The sequence below is a fragment of the Notamacropus eugenii genome, chromosome 1 (assembly GCF_028372415.1).
Source record: "Notamacropus eugenii isolate mMacEug1 chromosome 1, mMacEug1.pri_v2, whole genome shotgun sequence".
Lineage (NCBI taxonomy): Eukaryota > Metazoa > Chordata > Mammalia > Diprotodontia > Macropodidae > Notamacropus > Notamacropus eugenii.
The window spans coordinates 676,394,751-676,422,634 of NC_092872.1; the positions used below are offsets into that span (position 1 = coordinate 676,394,751).

General features: G+C 38.9%; 1 long non-coding RNA gene and 1 pseudogene across 1 annotated transcript in view; both read right to left on the minus strand.

Moving 5' to 3' along the window:
* Nucleotides 1-27,884, minus strand: part of LOC140521135 (uncharacterized) — an 84,384-nt gene that overhangs the window by 50,408 nt on the left and 6,092 nt on the right. The window lies entirely within an intron of this gene.
* LOC140521903 (U6atac minor spliceosomal RNA) lies at nucleotides 7,796-7,907 on the minus strand (annotated as a pseudogene).

Genomic DNA, 27,884 nt, shown 5'->3' on the forward strand with positions numbered 1-27,884 from the left:
AAAAGAAAATATACATACAGACTGTTATCATTAATCCATATTAATGCAAAAGTAAAATTCTAAATAATTTTTATCAAAAAGGCCATAATAATATAGTATAACAATTATTCATTATAACTAAATTGGATTTATACAGTACTAGGGATACAAAAAAAAATGGTTCAACATTGGAAAAGTTAGTTTAATTGATCTGAATTTTCAGGTCATCTGATTTTTATCAATTGATGCAAAAAAATACCTTCAAAAAAATACAGCACATATTTATGTCTAAATAGACACACACACATACACACACACACACACATACAGGACTGAAAGGGCCTTTTCTAAATATGTTCAAAAGTATCTACAACCAAGATCATTTTTTTCTAATAAACAAACATTGGAAATTTTCCCAAAGAGATGAAGTATGCTATTTTTATTTGTCATAATACTAGAAAATGTTAGCTATAGGAATAATACAAGGAATAAAAAAATTAATATAATAAACATTGGCAAATAAGAGGTAAAAATGTCCCCATTCATAGACAATATTATGGATTACTTAGAAAACCCTAGAGAATCAAAGAAAATAACAAAGTCAATTAATATCTTCAGCAAAGTAGCAGGATACAGAATAAATCCAAAAATAATCCACATTTCTGAATATCCTGAATAAAAATTATGTTACATATATAAATAAGTATATGAAAATATTATTACTAAAAGGAAAAATATGGGAAGAAAAATTTCATTTTAACTAAAAAATGCATAAACTATATGAGACTAACTGGACAAGGCATACACAGAGCTTACATAAATATAACTACAAAATAATGTTTACAGAAATAGTAGAATAACTAAATAACTAAATAACTGGAGAGATTTTCAATGTCTGTGGCTCAGCCTTACCAATAAAATAAAAATGCAGATGCTACCTAAATTAATCTACAGATAATGCCAATCAAACTACCAAGGGGATGGCTCCTGGAACAAGATAAAATAATAACAAAATTCACATGAGGGAACAAAAGGTCAAAAATAGCAAGGGAAATAATGAAAAATAGTAAGAATGGAGAGAGCCTAGTATTATATTATCTCAAATTATATTATGAAAAAGTAATTATCAAAAATTATCTGGTACTGATTAAAAATAGAACAAATAGATCAGCAGAGTACCCTAGACACAAATTCAACCACATAGTGGAGCTTTTGATTGTATTGTAGAATGTGAATGGAAGTAATGTCTAATCAGACTGAAGAGCAAGGTTCAGGCCTAGTTTTTAATGGACTTTTTAAACCTCCACCAGAGAAGTTTGTGTTTGTTCCTAGAGATAATAGGGAGCCACTGTAGTTTATGAAATTTAAAAAAAAAATGACATGATTAGACATGCACTTTAGGAATCATTTGGGCAGTTGTGTAGAGGATAAATTACATTGGAGAAACCTTTGAGACAAGGAAACCAAGTTAGAGTATCTTGTAATCTCTTAGGAAAGAAGTGATGAGGGTCTGGTGGTAGCGAGTCTTTTACTCTGAACCAGCTATATCTTTATTTTCTCAGGATTTTGAGTTGAGATGTCAGGAAAGTTAGAAGGCCTGGATCTGGATCATTGGAATTGGATTTATGCTAGAATATTTATGATGCGTGTGACCTTAGGTAAATCCTTTCCTTCCTTTGTCCCTTCCTTTGTAAAAATAAGGTGCTACATAAGATGAACACTGAGGTGTCTTCCTTTTATGTTTCTTTATGTTACTTAGACAGTCTAAATTTCTACTTTGACCCTGAGACACAGGGAAGGAAAAGAGATTTATTCATATGGTTATTTTCTTTGTTTTACCTAATCCAGATTTGTTTGTTTAGGTTATTTGGGGAGAGGAGAATATGTTTGTGACATATATCCCTTTTGTTATGACTATAATATCACGTGACAGGATTTGTCATTTCAGAACCATAGAAGGGGTAATTTTGCAGTACACAAAGAGGAAATTGAGGAACAGGTAAAATTTTGAGTTTTTTTTTAACATTTCTATTTTTAAGTTTTGCGTTCCAGATTATCTCCTTCTCTCTAGCCCTTTCCCCATCCATTGAAAAGGAGAGTAATATGATAACTATTATACATGTGAAGTCATGCAAAACATATTTTTATTTTAGCCATGTTGTCAAAAAAAGCAAAAAAAATAAAGTGAAAAACAATGTGTTTCAATCTGTATTCAGAATCTATCAGTTTTCTCCCTGGAGATGGATAGCATTTTTCATGTGAATTCTTTGGAATTGTCTTGCTTGGATCATGGTCTTGATCAGAGTAGCTAAGTCATTCCAAGTTTGTCATTGCACAATATGGCTTTTACTGTGTACAATGTTCTCCTAGTTCTGCTCACTTCACTTTGTATCAGTTCATATAAGTCTTCCCTGATTTTTCTGAAACCAACTCCCTCATCATTTCTTATAACATAATAGTATTCCATAATCAAATACTACAATTTGTTTTGTCATTTCCCAAATTCTGAGATTTCTAAATGTGATAGTAAAAAGCCAAAGTTTCTCCAGCAATGTTCTTAGGCTCCAATTCCAACATTCAGGAGGCCTCATAGTATTCTGAAGTAGAGAAAGGGAAAGCCCCAAATTTCGGGCCACTGTCCCAAAGAATTACTTTTATCCTTAATCCTGATTTTTGCCTGTGTAAAAGAAGATGTGAGAAAGCGTGAAGAGAATTCATCCAAGCTAAAATGATGGTAAAAGTGACCAAGGTTTTGCCACAAGATGCCAGGATTTAAGGACACTTAATTCCTACAGCAGGTCAAAACAACTGGGTGTCTAGCATTTAGTTAGCAAGAATAATCTGTTAAAATAGAAAATACCAGAGGACCCAGCTTCTTCTCCCTTCCTTAGTCCACAGCTCTCCAGCTAAGCTACTCAACTGCTCCAGACCCTGATTTCTCCCCACGGAATAGTCTCTTGCAATATACCAGGAAAGGAATGATGAGGGTCTGGAATAGGCTGATGGTTATGGTTCTCTTTATCAGCAGCCTCATAGTGTTCCTGGGTAGCAGGATTGGGGTATAGGGGTAGGGGAGGAAGGCATCCTGAAGTCACTGGACTTGTGTTCCCAAGTCTGGAGTCTTTCTTTAGAATCATACCTGCACCACTGAATGTATCTGAATGCCTGCCACAAGCTTTGTGGTGATTGCCCAGACTACCCAGACCTTCTATTTTCTATAAGTTGAGTGCTTATTATTCTTCTCAAAAATCTTTTGAAATCCCCAAAGGATTTTAAAACTATTACCATCATCATCAACAACAATGTTCATTTCTATAATATTTTAGGGTATAACCAACACTATTTCCACCTTTTTCTCTCAAGTTACTTCTCTTTAAAATGAAAAAGTTGGGTTGGACAAGATGAGTCCTGGGATCCATTCCTGCTCCTAGGAATCTTTTATTTTGAACCAAATCCTTGGAATATATGAATCCCCATTAAGCTGACTTGCTTTTTCAAAGCTTTGCCTTGAAGCCTTCTCTACTCTCTCCATTCCACCTCAGCTTCTAGTACTTTCTCCTTTCTCAAATATTCAGAGACCTCTTTTGCTTCCATCACAACTCTGACCATGTGTTCATTCATGGAAATGTAGGTTGTATTCCCTCAGTATAAGGAATAACTCTTTAAGGGCAAATTATTTTTATTTCATTTTTTAAAAAATCTCCAAGCTCCAGTATTACACAGGACTTGACAAAAAATTGTTGAATTTAAATGAATATTTGCCCTGATATCTGCCACCACTAGAACAAAGATCTCTTAATTAATTGCTAAATCTGCTTGCTGTTTCTCAATTTTCATTCTTCTTGACCTCCTTGCAGCATTGACACTATTTGGTACTCTTTTCATTCTAGATAGTCTCTCTTTTCTGGGTTGTCATGATACAACTTTCTCCAGTTCTCCTACTAATCTGACAGTCTTATTTTCTAAAATTTAGGTAAGTGATATCCACAGCACTCTCCTTATCTATTTCTAGCACTCTTGTCAAAAAAAAAAAAAGGAAATGAAGTTAGAAAAAGACTTGATGTAATGTAATAGCTGATAGGAGCATTCATGAGGTTCTGGGATCCTCAATGCAGAGCCTGAAGTGACCTCAGACTATCTAATCAATCTCCTCATTTGACAGATGGGTAAATTAGGCACCAGAAGCATAAGTATATGAACTGTAATGCAGAAGAGATTTTCAATTTGCTTAGCTTGGTATCAGAGAGAATAATTGGAAGCAATGGTAGAAATCACAGAGAAGATTATCCCTGATAATAACGAAATAAAAACTTCACTATCAGAACTACCAAAAATTGAATGGGCTACTTCACAAGACCACTGTCATAGGTTCAAGAGAGAAGCAGAGGAAAGAGCAAAAAACAAGAGATTATGATCAGAAAGGGGAATTTCAGAGTTCACCATGAAGGAAGCACAATATAGTTTCAGGTAATGGTGAAGTCTAAAGTATCATCAAGCCTGTGGATGGCTGGGGTAGTATGGAGATGTAGTTCATGGCTATTGAAGAACTTAATGATCTTGGAGGTGAGAGATTTTAAATGGACATTAGAAGTCCCCGGGATGGAGGCAGGGTTGATGTAGAGAGAGAGGAGTTCTGTGAGACAGGTAGTGAATAGTCCTTTCCAGAACTGGAAATGTTAAATGAATGAGAAAAGAAAGTATTAGAAACATACTATATATCAAGAACTGTGCTATCTTTATATCCTTGGAGATTCAAACAGAAAAAGCAAAGGAGTCAAGGAACTCATACTCTAATTGGCAGAGATAGCAACTAAGCAAAATTTGAGCTAGAGCACAGAAATACTAAGGGGAAGAAGGAAAGAAATAAGCATATATTAAGTGCCTACTATGTGTCAGGCACTATGCTAAGTGCTTTACAAATATCATCTCATTTGGTTGTCATAGCAATTCTGGGAGGCGGGTGCTATTATTAACTCCATTTTACACATGAGCAAACTGAGGTAGATAGAGTTTAAGTGTCTTGTCCTGAGGTCATTCAGTGTTGGAGGTTGGATTTAAATTCAGGTCTTCCTGACACCAGACCCAGCACAACCTAGCTGCCTTCCAGTGGGGTAGATGGCAAGGACTGGGGGTCATTACGTTGCATCAGTATATTCTCTATGAGGAATAGAGGTTGGACCAAGCTCATACTGAGGCATCCTTTCCAGTATCTGCTGAAAGATTCTGGTATTTTGATCAGTTCCAGATCTGGAAGGAACTCCCTTATGGATGCCTCACTGTCATGGGCCCTCAAACCTTATACTCACCATTCATAGACAACCTCTCTCATTCTCAACAGTGAAGGAGAAGTATTAAAAGCAGTAGGGAGAATAAGGGAAAGATAAGCACAAGTCACAGAAGGTATAGGTCTGACTTGCTACACTATAGAGGAGATAGCATATGTTCTCTTCCAGACACAGAGAAATAGGAGGGTGAGAACTTTGAAGACAGGGCTAAAAATCTGGGTCAACATAAACATATGCCTGATGATGGGGCCTCCATAGGACAGATAGAGGTCATGCATCATACTAAAGCAGTGTTCTCTTTCACCACTGCACACTGAGCTTCTGCCTAGGCTAGGTGGTCAGGGACCCCAAGGACTGGAAGACCAAGAGGGAGGACCTGATAAAGGATGTGCTCTTTTGAATTCTTTGGCTGGAGGATTTCTCCCTTATGTCACAATCTTACACATTTTAACTTCCTTTAACACATCTATGTATGGCACGGCCTTCCGATCACCCTCCTCTGGCAACATTCCTGCTTGTCAATATCATTCTTAAATGGTGGTCATGGAATTGAACAAAAACTCCAGATGTGACATGACCAGGGCAGAGGTCGGCTGAATTATCTCCTTCTTCTCTGTTGATATCTGACTTCTTATAATGTGGACTAAGATCACTGGGTCTTTTTTCAGTTGTCATTTAGTTAGAAGATGACATGTATATAGGAAAAATTCAATGACAGTGGAAGGAAGGTAAGGACTTTTGCCAAATGAGGGATAAAGACTTGTGTTTTAGGACTTTAAGGATAGAATTGATTGATAGTTATTCATCGCACCCCACTTTCAGTAAGTGATAAGATACTCTGTCAATTAGATAATCAATTAGAGGCTATAGACTAAGTGTAAAAAGTTTTTGAAAGCCTTGTGATGAAGTAGAATGATTCCAAACAGAAAGTCTCTTCCAAGTGACTGAAAGATCTCATCATGTCCCTGGGGTCTCGTATTAAAAGCATGGAGTTTGCTGGAATTAGACAATTTCAGAAATTGGAACAAGCATGACTTTCCAGTAAAGTTCTACAACTGAATGGGGAGGAAAGAGTACCCACTGCTTTGACTTTGGCCAGCCAGGGCTTCCCTTCCCACTCTGGTCAAAGAAGGGCTTTGCAAGTTTGGAAGGATCTAGAGGGTTTGGGATTTCCCATCTCATCCTGAGAGGTAGATGGAGCTTTTCTGTGTGACCTGATAGTTGTCTATAAGATTAGGAATTGGGATAAGGATACCCAGAGCATTTTTGAGCTTTTATTTTATTGTGGTCATCATGTAAATTACTCTCCTGGTTCCGTCTACTTTGCTCCATCTCAGTTCCTACAAGTCTTCACCTATTTCTCTATATTTGCCATTTATTATGGCACAGTAACATTCCATTATGTTAGTTTCATTTGTTCAGCTATCTCCTATTCAGTGGAGAATTCTATATATTTTTATTTATATAGCATATTTTCCCCTGTCTTTGACCATCCTGGGGTATATGAGAATAATTTGTTTTCCAGAAAAGTTACTGCATTGTGTAGAATTTGGAGCGTTCAGGCAACCTTGTGAGTTTCAGGGATCCAAAAGTCCCATCAGATATCCTATAAGAGATGATCAATAACAGTACCAGTGACCCCTGAAGGGACATTGGCCAATGATAATGGAATCATCTCTAAATATATTCATAAAGACAATCACTCAAAGATTTCAAAGGCTTCATGGAGTGTGACCCCTTATGATGCATAGAAAGGTCATCTATGGAAAAGCACCAAGTCTAAGAGTTCAACACAGAGCTACACCTAAGGCAAACTTGGTGAAGACTCAGTGAAAAGACTCGATGAACTCCTAGTGTTAGGAGGTGAAAGATACCTCTCTTCTGTCCTAAGTTCACTTATCTTGTTACCTTTGTACTTTAAGACTGAGCCCAGGGATCTTGTGTGTGCAGCAGGAAAGTGTACAAGAACCAACTAATTTTGCTATACCTTCTCAGAAAATATCTTTGCTAAAAGGTATTTTAGCTGGCTTGTAGTTAAGGGGAAACACACTGATAGGGGCTCATTAGTGACAGTAATAGAAGCCTAGCTCCTCAGGACACTCCTTAGAACCCTGAGTGTAATTAGTAGTCAACTGCCCTCTGGGGACCCAACCTGCCAATGCAAGTGAGAATTAGGAAAGTAGGGCCAGAGGGGGTGTTACATATTCATGTAATTCCCCAGTTTGTCTTGGTAGATTTGTCCCATATATTTCATGCATTTTGTAGTTATTTCTAATGGAATTTCTTTTTCCACTCTCCTGCTGGAATTTTTTTTACTAATATACAGAAGAGCTGTTGATTTTTTTGTGTTTTTTTTTTAATTTTGCATCCTGCTATTTTATCCTGTCACTAATTGTTTTAATTTTTTTTATTGACTCTCTAGGATTTTCTAAATAAACCATTGTACTATACACAAATACAGCTAATTTTGCCTCCTCTTTTAGCTTATGCTTACTCTTTCAATTTAATTGCCTTAAAACAGAACAGACCGGAAGAAAACTTGGTTAGATGCCACAGAGTCAGAGGCAACCCTTAACCACGGTATGTGTGATAAAGGTTCCATCCTCAGTGAAGGGTGTACTAACCTTCTCTTTTACATAACACCAGTTGAACCTTGAAGGAAAAGCAGAACTTACATGAACAGAGGAGAAATAAGATGTTTCAGGCAAGATGAATGAGGTGAGCAAACGGACATGGCTAAGGCATGTTAAAGGCAGAGAATACATCTGACCCATGGCCATTTCAGGCTTCTACCAACTTGCTCAATAGCTTCACAGTCTGATGGTACTACAGCACTGCCCTCAATAGTGTCCTTTCAAGCTTGGTAGGTCCCAATCCCTTCCTGGATGAAGGATCCTCCTTTGTCCCCTATCCATTTATCCAAAGGAAATCCCCACCAATTCATCCTAACTGCTACAAGAGTCAGACCAGCCCATTTTAAAGTTGTTTATTTCCTAATGGCAAAAGTCATACTGTGCCTTGGAAAGAGTGGTCATAGTCATCAGATTTAGGATCACCTCTGGACTGTCATACTTAAATGTACACGTCCATGGACAGCTTCAATTTCCTGAACCTTTTTTCCTCTTTGTAAAATGGGAATAGAAGCAATTCTCACAGTGATATGATAGAGACGGTTTATAATTCATAAGGTACTACAGAATCATAAAATACTATTTTACTGCTTGGAATAGGAAACCAACAAAGACTGAACTAGAAGCGCTGTTAGGCAGCCAAGGTCAGGAGTCTCTTAGAATTTCTTCCCCCCATTAAATTGATCCATCTTCCAACTGGATGGCTGAACATGGTTACTGGTCCAATGTATCTTCCATTTGGTTTAAAATACTGGAAACGCCTGATGCAGTGCTGCAGGATAAAACGAGTATTTCTCAAGCTAAGGATGGATGTTTCCTTGACTGCTGTATCCTGGAATGACTGCTGGTTCTTGTAAAGATCCTGCAATGACCTCCTTGGGCTATGCCATGTTTAGGATTTCTCTTATGGGACATAGCATCTTTGAATCATGCAGGGACTTTTGAGATTGTCTAGTTTAGGGCTCTTAACAGTTTGAGGCTATACACCTCTGACTATTTGGTGAAACCTATGGATTCTTCAGGATGACATTTTTAAATGCATAAAATAAAATGCATAAGATTACAAAGAAAAGCAAATATATTTAAAATAGTTATAAAAAAACCTCTCTGATCTAGTTCAATCCCTTAGTTTTATATATGGGGAAACAGCCCCAGAGACCTTCTTCTGCTATCGCACAGCAAGTTAGCAGCCCCTGCTCTATTCATACCACTTCTAGAGGATGATACTTAGTTCTGAGTGCCATATTTTAGGAAGGACATTGGCAAACTGGAACACACCTATGGGGGGGCAGATATGATGGTGAGAGGGTTGGCACTCAGGCAGAGAGAGGTGGGACAAACTGGAGCTGCTTAGCCTAGAAAGAGACTTTAAAGAGCCTCAAATTGTCCTCATATATTAGAAAGTCTCTTATATGAAAGGGAGATTAGACTGGTATTGTTTTGTCTCAGGAGCCAGGGCTGAGAGCAATGGAAAAGAACTGAAGAGAGGGATTTGTACTTGATATAAAGGATGGGAGAGGATGAAAGAAGTGGAGGAAACCCTCCCCACAATCAGAACTGTCCAAAGGTAGAGGAATGGGCTGTTTTGAAAGGTAGTAAGCTCTCCATAACTGAAGGTCTTCAATTAGACACTGGATGGTCATTTTCCAGTAATTCTGTAGAACAAATTCCTAATGGACAGTAGGGTTTGGACTCTGAGCTCCCTTAGTTCTGAATCCTAATATTTTAAGATTTCCTATTTAATCCATTGCTTTTCCTACTTGTCTAAGAGACTGTCTTTTGCCTCTTTTGTATCCCCAGAACTTAGCACAATGCCCAGTATGTAGTACTTGTTTGATAAATGCTGTTTGATTGAGCTCCAAGCTTATCCTTAGTGTGTTTTCTTTTAACTGGCAAAAGCAACAGTGAGTTCCCTGCACCCACTGCCTGCCTCCTGAGTGTGGATGTGCTCAATGCTTTCTTGGAGGTGGGGGAGAAAGTACAAAAAGATTTTTCTTCCCCTTAATCAAATCTCTCTGGATCAGGCTTTACAACGGACAGCATCCTCACAAACATTCCAGGATTCTTACAAGGAACAATGAGAACTGAACTCCAGGTGACCCCAGCCTGCTAATCACTAGTTGATTACTAGCTAATCAGTGGCTTGTTCAGGACACTGACTCCCAAATCACTTTGGACTCTGCTGGGCTCTGGCCAGCAGTCACCTGGTTGGGAGCTCTGTTAATAGGTCTGAGTGGTATCAGGGTCACTGGGTATAATGCAGGGAGGTCAAAGGGTCTCCCTTCAAGGCTTCAAGTCATCCCTTGGGGTTTGGGGTGGGCGAGTGGAGACAATAAGCCCACTACTTGGGCCACCAAACAGAAAAAGAAGCAAGAAAAATAACCAGCCAAAGAAGAATTGACCTCTTTGCTCCCATCAAGCATCAGTCAAAATAATAATGATGATACCCCATAATAATCACAACTGACATTTAGTTGGGAGTTCACAAAGTCCCTTACCTAAGTTCTCTTTTTTGAGGTTCACCAGGCTAGCAAGAAAAATAGGGACTACTATTATTTGTTACATTTTACACATGAGGATACAAAGGTTAAGGAACTGGACCAGGGTAACGTAGTTAGGAAGTGTCAGAGGTAGAAATTGATTCTAGGACACTAACTCCACTCATGGAGGTTTATCCATTACATTAAATTGCACCCAGGACAAAAAGGAAAAAAAGATCTCTAGGTTTGGTGTCAAGAGGGTTGGATTCAGATTTCAACTCTGTTGCTGTGAAATAAAGACATGGTAAGTGATTTTTTTTTCTTTTCTAGGACTCAGCTCTCTTCTAAGAGAGGGTTGGACTAGAAGGGCTCTAAGTTCTAAATCCTATGACTCTGAGATGCTCAGCCTGAGCAAAAGAGGTAGACTGTGGCAGGAGAAGCAGCTCACCAGCTTTCTCGCAGAATTGTTAGTCACTCCAGCATCAGCAGGATTGCCTAGGTACTCAGCTGAGCACTGCCCATCCGCCACAGAAGGCTCCAGCTCCCCACCCCTATTAGAAAGGTCCTCAGGCTTCACAATCTCAGGGCTTTCCAAGCCTGAAGTAAAGGCCTAATAAAGTGCTACCTTTGCCCTGGCTCTTCAATTCCAGGAAGTAGTTCAATGTTTGACCATTTTCTCTAAACATTTTAAAATAGTTAATCGGGTTAAGTCAGTTGAGTCTTGTTTTCCAGATTTCCCTTCTTACCACCAATCTCCTTGAACAAGAATATCCTCTTTCCTTGTCTGTCTCTCTTTCTTTTCCTCCCCACTGTCTTCCTGTATCTTTGTCTCTGTCTTTTTCTTTCTATCTGTCTTTCCCCCACTCTAGGACAAATCTGTTTCTCATTTTCCATAAATTTGCTACTCTCTGTCATTACAGTTCTACAAACCAATGAGCTCATCCCCAGAGACACGTAGAAGTTAGAGACATCACTGTATGAATGAGTCCCAATCTCTGTGCAAGGTGGGGAGGCAAAGTGACAAAATGGTGGAGCAGACAAGCTTTGGCTCCAATTCCGGGAAAGCTGAGATTCCATTGCAAAGGGAAGTGTAATCCCAGGATCACCAGCTTGAGAATGGGAACCAATTTCAGGGACCAGGTAGTCCAAATCTCTCATTTCACAGATGATGAAACTGAAAGCTAGAAAAGTGACGTGACTCACCCATGGCATTAAAAACAATTCTTCAGAAATGTTCTAGCCGGCTGAAGAAGGATCATAAGATTTAGAGCTCAGGGGGACTTTCAAGATTATTGAGTCCAACCAACTCCTTTTAGAGAGGAGAAAACTGAGGCTTAGAGACTTGTCCTCAGCCACATAGGTAATGAGAGACAATACAAGACTTCCTCCAACAAGGTCAGTGGGCTTCAAGTTGAGAACTCCACAGTCAATGCTCAGGTCATTAAGATGTAAACTGTCATTTATTTATAGTACAATAGAATCAGAGGATTTTGAGTTGGATGGTCCCTTGGAGATCATACTGTTCAAGTCCCTTATTTTCTAGATGAGAAAACCAAGGCTCAGCAAAGTTAAGTGACTTTCTTCTCAGAATCATAAAATCAGTAAGTAGCAGGTCTGGGCTTTTCATCTAGGTCTTCTGACTCTCATTCCAGAACTAGCAAGATATTATTCCTTCTGGGAGTATTCTAGGAGATTTAAAGTTGGAAGGGACCTTAAAAGCTATCAAGTCCAACTCCCTGATTTTACAGATGAAAACACTGAGGCACAGAGAATGAGAACATGGGATCACTTACATAAGTGACAGGATTCAAACTCAAGTCTTCCAGATTCCAAGTCCAGCATTCTATCACACTACCATTAATTTAAGTGGTTATCAAACCATTTTCCAGGGACCCTATGCAAGGAGTCCTGAGGGTCAATACTATTTTCATAATGATATTAAGAAATTTAAATTTCTAATAAAGCAAATATTGATCCCACATAAGTAAAAGCTATTTGGGGGATACTTAATAATTTTAAAGAGTGTAAAGTGTTCCTGAGGCCAATAAGTTTGAGAATTACTGTACTAAACCACTTAGATGCTTCTAAAATTTCCAAGGTTAAGGGTCCATGGTTTGAAAGATAATTAGGGAAAAATAAGGACTGCCCCAAATCAAACCAGGTAAGACAGACCAGCTAAGCCAGGCCTTGGTCAGAGGTTGGGGACAAGGTTTTCTTCATGCAATATGAGATCTCAACACTTGATAGGAAAGAAAATGGTACATTCCATTCTCTGTTGTCCATGCCAATGGAAAAAAAGGCAGCTCAGATACATGAGGAGCCTGTAGGTTATCTCCAGGTTCCATTTTAGCTAAAAGTATCACCTTTGCACTTCCTACCTCCACCTTGTCTTAGAGTTGATACCGGGCAACACAATTCTAATTTGGATCATATCTCTTTTATCTTCTCTCTTTTCAAACTAGAAAAAAAAAAAAGACTGGTGATCAATCTCCTTGACTAAAATGGACAGCCTCTGGACAAAACAGAGAAGAGGAGGTGAATCTTCATGGAGAAAACCCAACGACTGAAAGTATCTAAAGTTGTCTTATATGTAAATTCAGCACATGAGGGGACAGCAGCATGTCCCAAAAGTCTTAGTTTAGTAAAACCACATTAAGAATTTTGTGACATTGTGGCTACACCCAAATGTCTAATTATAAAAGCAAAAAGGCATGAAGTCTCCCCTTTGCTAGTCAAGTACGTAAATTTCCAAAGTCCCTTCCTACCTTTTCACCTGACAAAAGCAAATCCCAGTCAAGGGTAGCTCATTCCCAGACTATGTGTGTCTATCACATGGGCGTCTCTTTAATCATTCATATGGCCCCAGAGAAAGGCCAGCCCAATGATTACCAGAGTGGTGCAGTTGGGACAAAAATTATACTATTTCCAAATTCTCCTCCACTATGTAAGCCTTCATAAGGCTCCCTTCTGTAGCATTATGAAAGCCCACTTATTGAATCAGATGCAGGATCAGAGGATCATTGATTTAGTACAACCCCTCTCATCTTGTAAATGAGGAAACAGAGGCACAGAGAAACCAAGTAATTTGCCTGAGGTTAGTGGTATTTAAACCCAAATCTTTTTGACCCCAAGGCTAGTCCCCTAAACCACACTTCTACTCTGATTAATTATTCATATTTTCAGAGGAGAAAACTAAGGTACCAAGAAATTATTTGGCTTTCTCTGGACAACAGAGATTATTTCGGGATAAAAACCTAAACTATCCTCTCCTGGCTGCCAGTCTGGTGCCCTGTTTATTACATAGAACTTCAATTCACTATAACTGAATTCATTTGTCAAACTATTCAATTCCTATTTTGCTTCTGCGTCTGGACAGGAAAGGCCAGAGGAGAAAAAGGTTAATAGGGAGATGATATCCAAGGAGAAGACATCATCTAAGAGTCTGGGATGTGTTTGGTGAACCAGGTCCACATGAATGACACCCTCAGGTAGGAGGAGAGGGCAACAAATATTTATAAAGTACCTACTATGTGCCAGGCACTGTACTAAGCCTTTTACAGATATTATCTCACTGATCCTCCCAACAACCTTGGGAGGTAGGTGCTATGATGATCCCCATTTCACAGTTGAGTAAACTGAGGTTAAGTTACTTGTTCAGAGTCACACAGCTAATATTTAAAGAAGCAGCAGATGTTATGGCTGAGATAAGGTCGATGATTTTTAAAAGACTGTGAAAAATGAGAGAAGTGCAACAGGACTGAAGCAGGGCAAATGTCCCAATTTTCAAAAAAGGGAAGGGAATAAAAACTGTAGGTTAGTGAGGATGTCTTGGATTCGTGGCAAAATTCTAGAACATAGTATTCAAAGGACAATTAGTGAACCTTTAGAAGAGGAAGTGGTGACCACAAAGAGTCAGTCTGGTTTCATCAGAAACAGGTCATGCCAGAATAACCTTATTTTCTTTTTCCTTCTTGTCACTAAACTTATAGATAAGAGGAATGTTAGATATGGTTCAAATCTAGGCTTTCAAGTTTTTAGCAAGGTATTTGACAAAGTCTTTTGTGTTGCTCTTGTGGAACAGCTAGAGAGATGTGAGAGCTGGAAGACAGTCCAATGAAGTGACTTTGGAACTGATTGAATGGCCAGATTCAAAGGGCTGCCATTTATAATTCAATATCAGCTTGGAAGGTCTCCATTCATGTGTTCCAATATATATGCATGATTCTGTACTGTTTATTGATATATTCAATAAAAATATAACCATTGTGCTTGTTGAATTTGCAGATGACACAAAGCTTTATGGGAAAGCAATGACCACATACAATGGTGGATTAAAAGAAATCTCGACAGGCTAGAACAGTGGGCTATGTCTACTAAAATAGAATAAAATTTAATAGAGACAAACGTAAACTCAACTTTGGTCCAAAAAATCATTGTCACAGGACAAGATGGGGGTGGCATGACTAGACAACAATTTATCAGAAAAAGTCTCAATAGTTTTAGTGGACTGCAGATTGCTTATGAGTCAATAGTCCTGGGATGCATTAAGCAGGGAAAAATATTTAGTATGAGGAATAGGAGATAATCTTTCTGTACATTGCCTTCATCATCCCACATCTGTAATAATTTATTCATTTCTGGTTACTGCATTTTGGGAAGAATATTTAAAAAATATATGAAGGAGATTGAGTGGGATGGTGAAGGCATTATATAACTGTGGCAAAGATATATGATTATATCATATAAAGATCAATTAAAGGAACGCATTAATGAGAAAACTTAGGTAGGACATGATAGCTCTCTTCAAGTATTTGAAGGACTATCATGTGAAAGAAGGATTCACATTATTTAGCTTAGTTCTAGCAATCAGAACCAGGAATAACATGAGGAAATTATAACTAGTCAAATTTAGGTTTGGTATAGGAAAAAGTTTCTTATCAGAGCCATCCAAAAGTGGAATAGGCTGCCTCTGGAGATGGTGAATTTTATCTACTGTCTTTCTTTTATAGTTTCATTTATGTTATTTTATCTTTATGTGTTTAAGTTTTGTTTGCTATTTTTTAGGCAAAAACACAAGTAGTAGGTGTCTGAGACCTGATTTGAACTCAGGCCCTCCTGACTCCAAGGCCAATGCTCTATCCATTGTGTCACCTAGCTGCCCTATCTAGGTCTTTCAAGAAGAGGTCAGATGACCCTTTGATGTAGTTTATAGAGGGGATTCTGGTTCAGTTATGGGTTGGATTAGACAGCCTCTGAGATTTCTTCCAGTTCAAAAATTGTTGATTCCATGAGTCTTGAATAAGTGCCTACATTCACCACTCACACTTTCTGGGCTACACATAAATGAAGCATTTATCATTTGGTCTTTGTCTCCACTCCTTTGTTTTTGAGTCCTCATCCCCTTGGATCTTACTTTACCAATGACATGGTAGACCAACAGTCATTATGAATCTTCTCTATTCCTTTCATCTTTGGGGTATTTTGTTTTATTTCTTTCCTTGACGTTTCTTATTTTTGTACCTTTTTCACTGGCTCCTCATCTTCTTGCCTGTGAAGATGGACATTCTCCAAAGTTCAAGTTTTCACCTTCTTGATTAACCTTTTACATTCTTACACTTGACAAACTTATTTCCCAAGCTTCACTTAATACCTCTATGCAGAGAATTTTCAGATCTGTAGCACTAGTTTTCCCCTCTTTTCAAGGCTCCTGACCCATATTACTAACTACAGGAAGATATCTCTGTTTGATATCCTATTGCCACTTCAAATTGAACCTATTCAAAATTAAAGATATCCTCTTTCTTTCTGAATACTCACAACTTTTGATTTGACTGTTGGTGACATATACATGCACTTGGTCTCCCAGAAACAACCCTGAGGGTCTTCCCCTCTCAGTTTGATTATTTTTTGGCTTACTTGTTAAACAGCCCTATATCACTGAATGGGTAATGACTCCGTCAAAGTCAGAACTTGAAAAGACCATAGCTCAAAAAGGCCAAAGTCTCTCACTGCATTCTGGACCATCTCCAGTTGTTCTGATCTATATATCTGGCCACTGGCCCCATTTGGCTCTGGTAGAGAAAATGAGGCTGGTGACTTTGCACAGCCCTCCCTCACTTAAATACAATTCACTTTCAACTCATGGAATCATCTTCCTGATGCTATGGTCCTCTTCAAGAATGAAGGACAAACCACACCTCAAAATCTTGGCATTTGACTCTCTACTTGACCTTTTATATCCAATCATTGACCAGACTTCACCACTCTCATTCTTCTCCTCTTTTCTTACCATCACCACTCTAGTTTGGCTTTGGTGAAGGGGGCAATCCTCAGAACCACTTGCCTGGTGAGACAACGTGTATATCAAAAACCTGAGTTCAAATCCTGCCTCAGGAACTTATTGTATGACCTCTTTCTGTGCTTTAGTTCCTTATCAGTAAAAATAAAAAAACAGTTGAACTCAACGTCCTCTAGGGTCCCTTTCAGTCTAGATATTGGATCCCATGTTTCTATGACTATTGTAATAGCCTTTTAATGTCCCTATTTATTCCCTCTTTACCTCTCCAAATTTTACATAATGTCAAAGTAATCAGTCTCTTCATATGTAAAATAAAATGATAGGACTAAATCAAGAGTTCTTAACTTTTATGTCATAGATGGCAGTCTGGTGAAGCATATGGATCCATATATCCACACATTCATAATTGAAGGAAATTTCAATTAGATGTTAATGCAAGTACAGAGGTATGTTTATCCCTTATCCAGGCTCATGAACCTCTCAAAAATCTACCCATGGACCTCAGGTTAAGAACCCCTGGACTAGATCATCTTGGACCTTTCTCCAGCTCTAGATCCTAAGATCATATACTAAACTAAAATGCAAGGATTATGTCTCTTCTAATATTTGAATCTCCAACAAACCAATTTAATTGAATAAATATTCATTAAGGGCCTTCTGTGCTCAAGGTGTCATGTCAGCCACCAGAGGGAGGGGTGAAAACAAAGCAAAAAAAAAAAAAAAAAAAGCAAGTTCCTACCCTCAAAGAGCTTATATTCTGGTAGAAGAAACAATAGGCACACAAATCCACACAGGAAAGATAACTTGAAAGGGAAAAGAGCCCTGACAACCAAAGGAATAAGGTTAAGCTTTCCATTTGAGGTAGCTCAGGAGCTGAGCCATGGCAGAAGACAGGGATTTAAGCTCCGTGTCTGAATTTCCTCAACTGTAGCATGAGATGGACTCTATGACCTTGACAGTTCCTTCTAGCTCTGCCTGTATGAACCTAGGATTCTAAGAAGCAGAGGAAAGGCAAGAGTGAATTCCAGTTATGGGGGACAAAAGTGAGCATCAGACTCTGCCCATACCCTCATCTCCTTAGTAAACATTTGCCAGATGTAGTAAACATCTACTTGTGCAAGACCCTTCCTCACGAAGTTCGGGTGCCACAGAGCTGCTCTCTTTTCTGTTATTTCCAGAAATGTCTACATATTAGGCACCTTCTAAATGAAGAAGGCAGCGGGGTATCCTAGACATGGCACTGAATTTTGAGGAAGAATCCTTTCATTCTGGCCTTGGCTTTTCCTACCTGACCAGACTTGGGGCAAGTCTCTTTTCCTTCATGATCCTCACTCTTCCTGATGTGGAAAAATAAGATTAAAAATATCTGTACTATCTGTCATGAGGAATTGTGGAGGAGCAAGAGAAGGAAAAAGGAGAGACAGAAGAAGAGATAAGAGAGAGGGAAAGGCAGAAGAGGATCTGTCCTCCCCAAACACATCCTCTCCCTAGAACCTTTGAGCACTACTAGAAAATGAACCTTTTGCATACCTTCATAGCAGAACACATGAAAGTATCTTTTTTCTTCTACCCCCTCTCCAAGTTTGAAATCAGAAAGTTGTTTTACCTCTTAACCAAGGTGAGAAGAAATGTGGCCCAGGCTCAGAAAACAACCTTCTTTTTTCCTCTTTGCACAAGAAGGGTGAGGAGCCCAACCCTCCTGAGGGAAGGAAGAGGCAGATTTGTCATTGTGAAACTGCAGGAGTCCTAGTCCATAAAACCACATCTTTGCTATCTCCCACCTCTTTAGAAAAGGCAATCCCTTTAGGCCTAACTACACAATTTGGAGACAGAGAGGAGAGGAAAGGCAGCCAAGAGAGAGAGGATGGATAGACTTTATCTACTTGGGGAAATGGAAGCTGGAGGCCTAACTACTAGGAGACTCCTTGCACAAAAGCAAGGGAAAGGAGGGGGTCCTGAGCTTGGCACTAGAAAGGGGAGGGAAAGGTCAAGTCAGGGACCTTCAGAAATGGTATGTTTTTCTTAGAATTGGGGCATACAATGCACACAAATTTGAGATTATCTGTGACAACTATCTAAAATTAACTGTGGTTTTCAAATGAAAAACATTTAGGGAAGGATCAGATAAGGAGGGGGGCCTATTTATAATACTTGCCACAGGAAGAAATAAAGGGGGGTTCTGTATGAATCGAAACTGAATGTGTTCCATATACCCCCACATAGCATATAAAATAATGTTGGAGGGCTGGAGGGTGGGCTCACTCACTCCTTTTTTATTAGTAACAGAAAGGAGGCCTCTTATCACATCTATCAGTGGTTAATGGGAGAAAATTCTGTTCCACAGAGAAATTTTTCCAGTTGCATCTGGTTCTGGGTACAGCCTGACTCCTCTCTCTGTCCTTCTTATGGGATTCTGCCCAGCATTTATTAAGAAGAAAATTGAAATATTTGCCAGCCATGTCTGACTGAAGTGGCTAATTACGAGATGATGTGACCGCAAACAGATAATAAAGTCACAAATCAGAAACAGCATCCAATCTGGCATCAGGTATGCCATGCTGTAGCACTCATTACTGACTGGAAAGTTAGGCTGCTTTGGGAGAATTAAAGAAATAACAAAAAACAAACAAACATTCCTTTCTTCCCCCTCTCCAAAAAGAAAAAAACTTGGAACATTTCAATTCATTTAAATCCAATAAGAATTTATTAAAACTCCTACTATGTGTGAAGCACTGTGTGAGGAATCCAGGATGCAAAGACAATTTTTTTTTAATCCTCCAAGTGATGGGGCAGATTCCTCCAACCACACCAGTTCAACCCTTCTTCCTACTCTATTTGTGTGTCCTTTTTGTTTTCTTCTTGTTTTTCATCTTTGTTTTTTTGTTTATCTCCAGTACCTAAGCACATAACACTTAGTAGATGTTTATTGCTTCCATGCTTTTTCAAAGTATGTATAAACCTGTTTCCATAATCTCCATGGGGTTTTCTGAATAGATTCACATTTTTAGAGTCCAAAAACACGAGTAAAATAGATAGTTGAAGTATTATGGTACCTATTTTACAGATGAGGGAAGCAAATAAGTGTCTGAGTTAGGATTTGAACTCAAGAGCTTAAGTTAGCATTATTTTCACATCTCCTTATTTCTCTTATGGGAAGGACTGACATGGAAGACAGTTGACGAGGAAGTAGCTGGCTATAAATCCTTAAGTAGGAAGCGTGTTAGATTTGGAATCAGAGGACCTGGGTTCAAATCCTGCATAACCTCTGACAAATCCCTACAGACCCTCATTTCCTCCTCAACAAATAAAGGTCTCAGACTGGATGGCCACAAATGTTCCTTCTAGCACTAAAATTCAGTGATTCTCTGTGAAAGGCAGACAAACAAAATATTCATTCCACATATTTTCCATGCTGTTTACCAGTGACTTTTGAGAATAACCAGTTGAGTTTTGACCTTCAAGATATTCTTAGAGGAAGAATGGTGACAAATTGTAGCAGGTCAAGAAGAAGAAAACTAGGATGTTAAGACTGGAAACTGTAACACAGAAGTACAAACAGGAAGGAGTTGGAGATTTCTAGCCCTAAAAAAAGACAATGAGATTTGTAAACAGGAGGGTGTTCAGTTAAATGATCTCTAAGGTCCTATGACTTATTAAATCTTTGGTGTGATCATTTATACCTCAGAAATCAGCAAATGCCTACAAAACAAGTTGATTCATTGTTTTGCTAATTTCTAGACTTAAGAAAACGATGGAGGGAATGTTAATAATGAAGATTAAACTTAAAATTGTGTTGAACATACATTATCCCCTCCCAAAGAGCTGGATGTTAAACATTTACCAACACACTTCTTGATTCCACCTTCTACATGAAGCCTTAACTGTGCCTTTCAACTTCTAGTATCCTCCCTCCCCACATTACTATGTATGTATCTGTGTGTATATATATATGCACATATATGCATACATATATATATTCATATATATTCTTGGTTTTCATTGTTTTCAGTGGCTGACTCTCTGTGACCCCATTTGGGGTTTTCTTGGCAAAGACACTGGAGTAGTTTGCCAATTCCTTCTCCAGCTCATTTTACAGATGAGGAAACTGAGGCAAACAGTGTTAAGTGACTTGCTCAGGGTTACACAGCTAGGAAGTGTCTGAGGTCAAATTTGAACTCAAAAAGATGACTCTTCCTGACTCCAGGCCCAGCACTCTTTCCATTGAGCCACCTAGCTGAGATATGCGTATGTATGTATATGTATATATTGTAGATATATTCATATACGTATATGTTGTCTTTTCAGTTAGAATGTAAGTTCATTGAGGACAAGAACTGTTCTACTTTTGGCGTTGTATCCCTAGCACCTTGCACAGTGCCTAGAATACAGTAGGCACTTAATAAATGCTTATTTGATTAGTTCCACTGCATAGACAAGTCACATAGAATGTATCAAAGGAAGAACTGGATGGTCAGAGCCAGTTGAACCCAAAGACAATTGTTAAATTTTCAATATAAGCATTTACACTTTTGAAATGGGCAAAAGCTACAATTCAGGACCTGATTTATTGCTTTGTTTTGCTTAATTTATTTAATTGTTTTTATCTAGACTTAAAGTGATGGAGAAAACGTTAATGATCCAGATTATACTTAAAAATATGTCTTACATTTTAAGAGAGTTAGTTGTTAAACATTTACCAATCCCTGGGCACCTCAATCTTTTCACCTTTGCCACCTTAACAAATGGTTGCTAGTGACTGTACCATCCATTCATTTGTGGTGACTGTTCCCCCCTTTCAGAGACAGCTAGAAGGAACAAATTTTCTGTACTTTACACCAGCTGGGCCTAAAAGTATAGAAGATTGTTGAATTCTGTGAGTCCTGCTCCCTCATCTTCAGGAAAAGACTTGCCCACCCCCAAAAAGCCAGTATGCAAAAAAGGCAAGGTTTGAATCCAGGTCTCTAAGACAGGATTCTCACCACTCCTGGGAGAGCCAGTATTTTGGCAAAGGGATTGTGTGTTAGAGGGCAGAGGAGTAGGGGAGTAGCTGCACTCTTTGTTTCAAAGTATTTTTGCCTCAGGGGAGTAGCTAGACCAAGGTCTGTCTTCGGGTTACATTCTCCCACTGCCTTATCTTTAACACTCCCTGTCTTGCTGTAGACAAACAACATTCAAGGGAAGCTATTTGGGGCCTAACACAGTTACAGGGTATTTGGCTTTTAGATCTTGTGTCCCACTGTGTCTGTGGATCAGCCTTTGGTGACTTCAGAGTTCTTTTTTGTTCTCTGGCCACTAAGTCAGTTGAGCTTGGAATGAATGACCTTAAATGACCAAAAAGAACCCACAGTTCTGTGATGACCATTGACTGATTCCATAAACTGCAAATCCTTCAGAATCAGTGACAACACATTGCACCATAGCAACATAGTAGATCTATTCACTGTGCCAAATTCAGAGAATCTGGATTCATATCTTTCTTCAGCTAATGGATTTGAAAGCAACCTTGGGCATGTTATTTAAACTCTCTTGAACCTTAGTTTCTGAATCTGTAAAATGAGAGTCCTGAACTCACCAAATCAGAATCACAGAATCTCAGAGTGGTCTGGAACCTCAGATTCCACCTGATCTTCCAATTTATGCCTGAATAAACTTTCTTGCTAAAGCATTTATGCTGATGATCATTGAAGCTCCACTTAGAAAACTCCAGTGAAAGGGAAACTCCATCTACTTTGGGATAGCTCTAATTGTTTAGGGTATTCTTTCCCCCACCCTCCCGCCCCCAGCCCCATATCAAGTCAAAATCTGTAACTTCTACCATTCTCCTTGAAGTCCAAGTCTAATCATTCTTGCATCATCTTCTTCATTCTATTGTCCCATCCCCAGTTTTCTTTTCTCCGGGGTCAATATCCCCAGTTTCTTCAACCAATCTTCTTAGGGAGTGGTTTCCAGAGCCCTCAGCATCCTGGTCATAGGATCCTAGAATTTAGAACTGGAATGGATTCCAAAGAGTATCTAATCCAATCATAGATCACAAAATGTCAGAAGTGGAAGAGACCCCTGAAACCACAAATGCATAGATTCATAGTAGAATTGGAAGGGGCTTCAGTTGCCATCTGATGCAAGTCATACTTGAAAGGAATTTCCACTCCAACACCCTTGATAAATGATCAGTCATACAAGCCTCTGCTCATTGAAGACCTCTGTTGAAGGTGAACCCACCACCTCTTGGGGCCAGTCCATTCCATTTTTGGACATCTTTAGTTACTAAGAACTCTTTCCTAATTTAGTTGATATTAGATAATTTTGTATTCATTGTTCCTGGTTCTGTCCTCTGAGAACAAAGTTGAACTCTTTTCATATTCTAGTACTTCAAATACCTGAAGATAGCCATCATGTACCCGCTGAACATTCTCTTCTCCTTTCTAAGCATCTCTATTTCTTTTGACCAATTCTCATCCAGGTTCATCTCATCTAAAGATCACCTAGACCCAATTCTTCTGTCTAAGGTCCCTTTCACCTCTAAATTCTGTCATCCTATGGGCAGAAATATTGACCGTTGTGTTATTTTATTTTTAATCTTTCAGCAAATTTCCTGTACACTAGCAAGTCTTAATGGAAACCAAACAGTACTTTGAGAAGCCAAGGTCTGCATGCCCCCAAGACAAGTGCCCAAGTGTTGAAAAAAAATGAAAACACAAAATGTCTTTTAAAATATCCCAGCAACATCCACAACAACAACAAAAATGGCCAATGCTAATTGGGAGAGTCAAACATACTTCTTAAGGTTGAAAAGGGGTGAGCCTGCCTTTCACAAGATTCCAGCTTGGGGCTATATTTGCAAAAATCTAATCATTTCCCTGGCAAGGTTTTGTTTATCCAGCCATTGGAAAAAAAAAAAAAATGGTAAAGCCACTCTTACTTTCTGGCCCCCGCAGAACTGTTTTTCCAGCTGTTTAGTCTAACAAGGATACCCAAAGACCAAGTCTGGAGATATTTTTCTTTGCATAGGAGGAAAGTTCTTTCCCGCAAACTCCTTCTCCAACTTTGCTCCACGCCGTTCTGCATACAGAGCAGTCTATTTATATGGCTTTATCACGCACCTGTTTGGATATAGGCTGTTTTCTGGTATTTAAACATACTATTTCTTGCCAATTGCTTTATCTGCACAGTTCCATGCTTTTGCCGCAAATGTTTCTTATTAACCCAGAAAGAAACATGAATTGCTCCCTGAGCATTATTAGCGAGGACCAAAATAACTTAATTGTTAGTTACTTCTAACATGTTATCACGGAAGAACTATATACTAGAAATTCTTTCAAAATACTGCAGAGAAGATTTCACTCCACTAAAAAATGAATAACATATCCTTTAAGCTGTTGCACTTCTGTGGGAATTTTTTTAATGGAGGGGAAAAAAGGAAATTTAATATATAAAAAGTTTCAAGTATTTAGAAAAGACTGAGCTGGTCTGCTCTGTGGAACCAGGGGATGTTCTTTTCCCTAGGTTGTGATGGATGGCAGTAGTAACTGAAATTCAAACACCATGGAAAATTGTATCTCTGGAGCAAACAAGTAGTCTCTTACTGGATCCATATTCCAAGTCCTTCCATCTTGCTAGGACTTGCCTAAGTTTGTGTTCTGCTAGCCTAGGCTCTGAGAACCCAAGGGTAGCTTCCATGCAAAGAGGAGTATATATATGTACATTGTGTACACCTTGAACCAAGAATCTCTGAATTCACCAATATTCATCCTTCCATCAACATATTGTAACCCATCTATGATTCAAGAGATAAGTCCCAACGGTTGCCTGAGACACATGAATGTTAAGTGTCTAGATCAGGTCATATAAGTAGTAAGTGTACATAAAAGCAGGATTTTACCCATTGCTCTCCTGACTCCAAAAGCCAGCAAGTATTCTTATTTACTACCTCATACTGGCTTGCTATCCAAAATATGTATATGAATATACATATCATTAACAGAAGGTTGACCACCAGCTGATGAGGTTATTTGGCCACAGAAACTCAAGGAGTTGCCACTAAGGTTTAGATGGAGTGACATCTCCACCAGTGAAGGAAAGGGAATAAATATTAAGCATCTACTAAGTGCCAGGCACATTGCTAAGTGCTTTACAAATATTATCAGATTTGATTCTCACAACAACCTTGGGATTATAATCCCCATTTTACGGTTGAGTAAACTAAGGCAGACTGACAGAGGTGAAGTGAATTGTCCAGGGTCATACAACTAGTGTCTAAAGTGCAGTCAGATTTGAACTCCTATCTTTCTGCTTCCAGGCCCAGTGTTTTATCCACTTCATCATTTAGGTAGCTATTCATACCCATATAAATGAAATTACAGATCTTCCAAAGTATATATTGTATATTTGTTTCTATAATTTGTTCATTCATTTTCTCATTCTTTAGTTTGTCCAAATATATTTTTATACACTCACCTAATGCAACATTCTGTGCTACTGTCTAGGGGAATTCAAAATAGGTAGGATGCAGGTCTTGCCCTAAGGGAGCTCTTGGGTAAATGGCAATGAGTATTACACTAGTATAAAAGAAGAGTGAATGTACAGATGTCATAAAAGAGGTGTACACATAGTATATCCCATCAGAAAAGAGGGATAGAACTTTTAGGGGAAGGATCAGGGAAACTTTCATGGGCATGGTGCCATTCCCAGGGGTCTCCTCATCTCGCCTCAGTACAGATACATTCCTTTACCAATCCTGCTTTTATGTGTCATCTTCTCCCATACAAATGTAACCTGGGAATTGCTTAGCAATAAAGTGAAAAAGATTGCCTATCAGAGTAAGGAGAGGAAGGGGTGGATTCTAGAAGATAAGACTGGAGAGGCGGATTGAGGACAGATTGTAGAAAGCTTTAGACCATGTAGTAAAGAGTTTGGCTTTCACTGGGTAAGCAAGAGAGAATGAGTGGTATAATAGATGGAGGGAACCAGGAAGACCTCTCCTAAATTCTTGCTTCTGACATATACAAGCTATATGACCATGAGCAAGTCACTTGGTTTCCCAGTGCCCTTTAAGATTTTAAGGTATAGATTAGATGCTGATCCGAATTGGTGGAGGGAATCTTCACACCAGAAGTTCCCTATGCCAGCAAAATCTATGTCTCTCTCCTCTCCAAAATGGGTAGTCCCTGGAACTTTGGTGGGGATGAGGTAGTATAATCAATCAGTACTTCAGGAAAATTCATCTAGAATCAGATGAATTAGATTCTACATGCCTTGAGGGCATGTCTTTTGCCTCTCTTTGTATCCCCAGTACTTGGCACAGCACCTAGAACATAATAGGTGCTTAATAAATGTTTATTGACTGATTGATCCAGCTGAGTGTAAAGGATCAATTAGAGGGAGTAGAAATTGGAAGCAAAGACATATAATACAACTCCTGTAACAGTCTAGACGAGAGGTCACAGGGGCTGGAATTAGGGTGTTAGAGAAGAAAGGATATATAAGAGAGATTATAAGGTAGCAGAATGGATAGAATCTGCACACTAATTTTTTGCAGAGGAAGGGAGGCAGAAGGGCAAAAAATAACTCTAACAGGAGTCTGGGCAATCAAAGGTATTCAATGAATCAAAACAGGGAAATGAAGTGAAGGTCTGGGGGGAAAAGTTACATGTTCATGTCAATATCAATCTTGGACTGGTTGAGCTATAGAACTCAGTAACTCAGTACAGTGCCTGGCACATAATAGTTGCTTAATAAATACTTGTTCCGTTCCCTAAAGTGTAATAGGAGTTAAAGATCTTCCCCACCCCCTTATTAATAGGTCTCAGGTGAAGTCTATCAAGGAACGCTTGATTAGAGGAGGCACTCTAAGGTGAAGTTTTGCTTGGGGGGCTTACTCCTTGCAAAAAGACTCATGTGCCACATGAGACTCTGAGTAGTCTTTAAGGAGCACGCACACACACACACACACACACACACACACACACACACACACACACACACACACACACACTTTGAAAACCCAAGTGTTGGTGATTCTCTCTCTGGTCACTATGTATGTATGTAATGGTCTGACAATTAGATCTGTCTGTTGATCTGTGAAGTATATATTGCTCATGGTCAGACAGTTGGAAGCCCTGTCTGTTAGTCTTCATTTATCTGCTTATATTTTCTCTGCTGGTATATGTGATTAAAGAAGATTGTTGACCCCTCATAAGTTGCTTTCCTTTTAGAAAAACAGATCTAAGAATCTGTGCTAGCAGGCCATCCTGGATGTGTCATGGTGCTTGCTGCTACATAATGGAACATCAAGGCAAAGAAATCTTGTAGAGAGTTGGAAATATGGAATGCTAAGAGGTTGAAACTAGAAGCATTGATTTAGATGGTTACAACTAAAACTGTGGGAATGAATGGTATTACTAAGGAAATGAATGTAAAGACAGAAGAGATGATACCAAGAACAGAGCTGGAAGTAGGAGGAGGTAGAAAAGGGAGAACAGCTGAAGATAGGAGAGCAGAGCCAGGAGAGATAGCTACGGGCAAACTAAAAAAAAGAAACAGTTGAATCATGGATCACTTGGCAGGAATGAGATTCAAGGGTCTCCTCTCTCTCAGTTTTTATTTTTCCCTTGAAATTGAATATTTGCAGAAAATCAGTAAAGAGCAGCAAATAGAGAGCCAGTCTCTAAGTCAGGAAGACTTTGGTATGGGTCTGTCCTCTGATACAAATGGATTTTGGGACAATAAGAGTATAAGTTGTAAAGTATGACTGATCTCTATACTGGTAGAGGGAGTTTTCTTACTGGGAGTTCCTTGAATCCATGAAATCACAGGTCCAGATTTTTCTCCCCAAAAAACCAACAAAACTACCCTAAAATATGAGATTGAAACAGCTGCTTGAAAAACAAAACCCCAAGTGAGTAAAAGATGGATCTCTCTAGCTGAATCAATAGGTTGCTTGTTTCTTCTCCTCTGGAAATTCCTTGGTCACTTCTCACACTACTTGCTAGCTGTTTTCTAGCCCCAGGTGAATTTTTCCTAAGTCTTCTATGTCTGCATGGCCTAGGACAAAGTAGGGTTTTGATAATGGCTGTGTGGCTCCTCAGACTGGTTCCTAGGGACTCTTCTGCTACGATGACCCTCTTTTCAACCTTGTCCATGTGATACATGAGAGCAATTTCTGTTTTTCTAGGTAAGGATATGAAGCCCCAAAAGCAGAAGAAATTACTTCCCT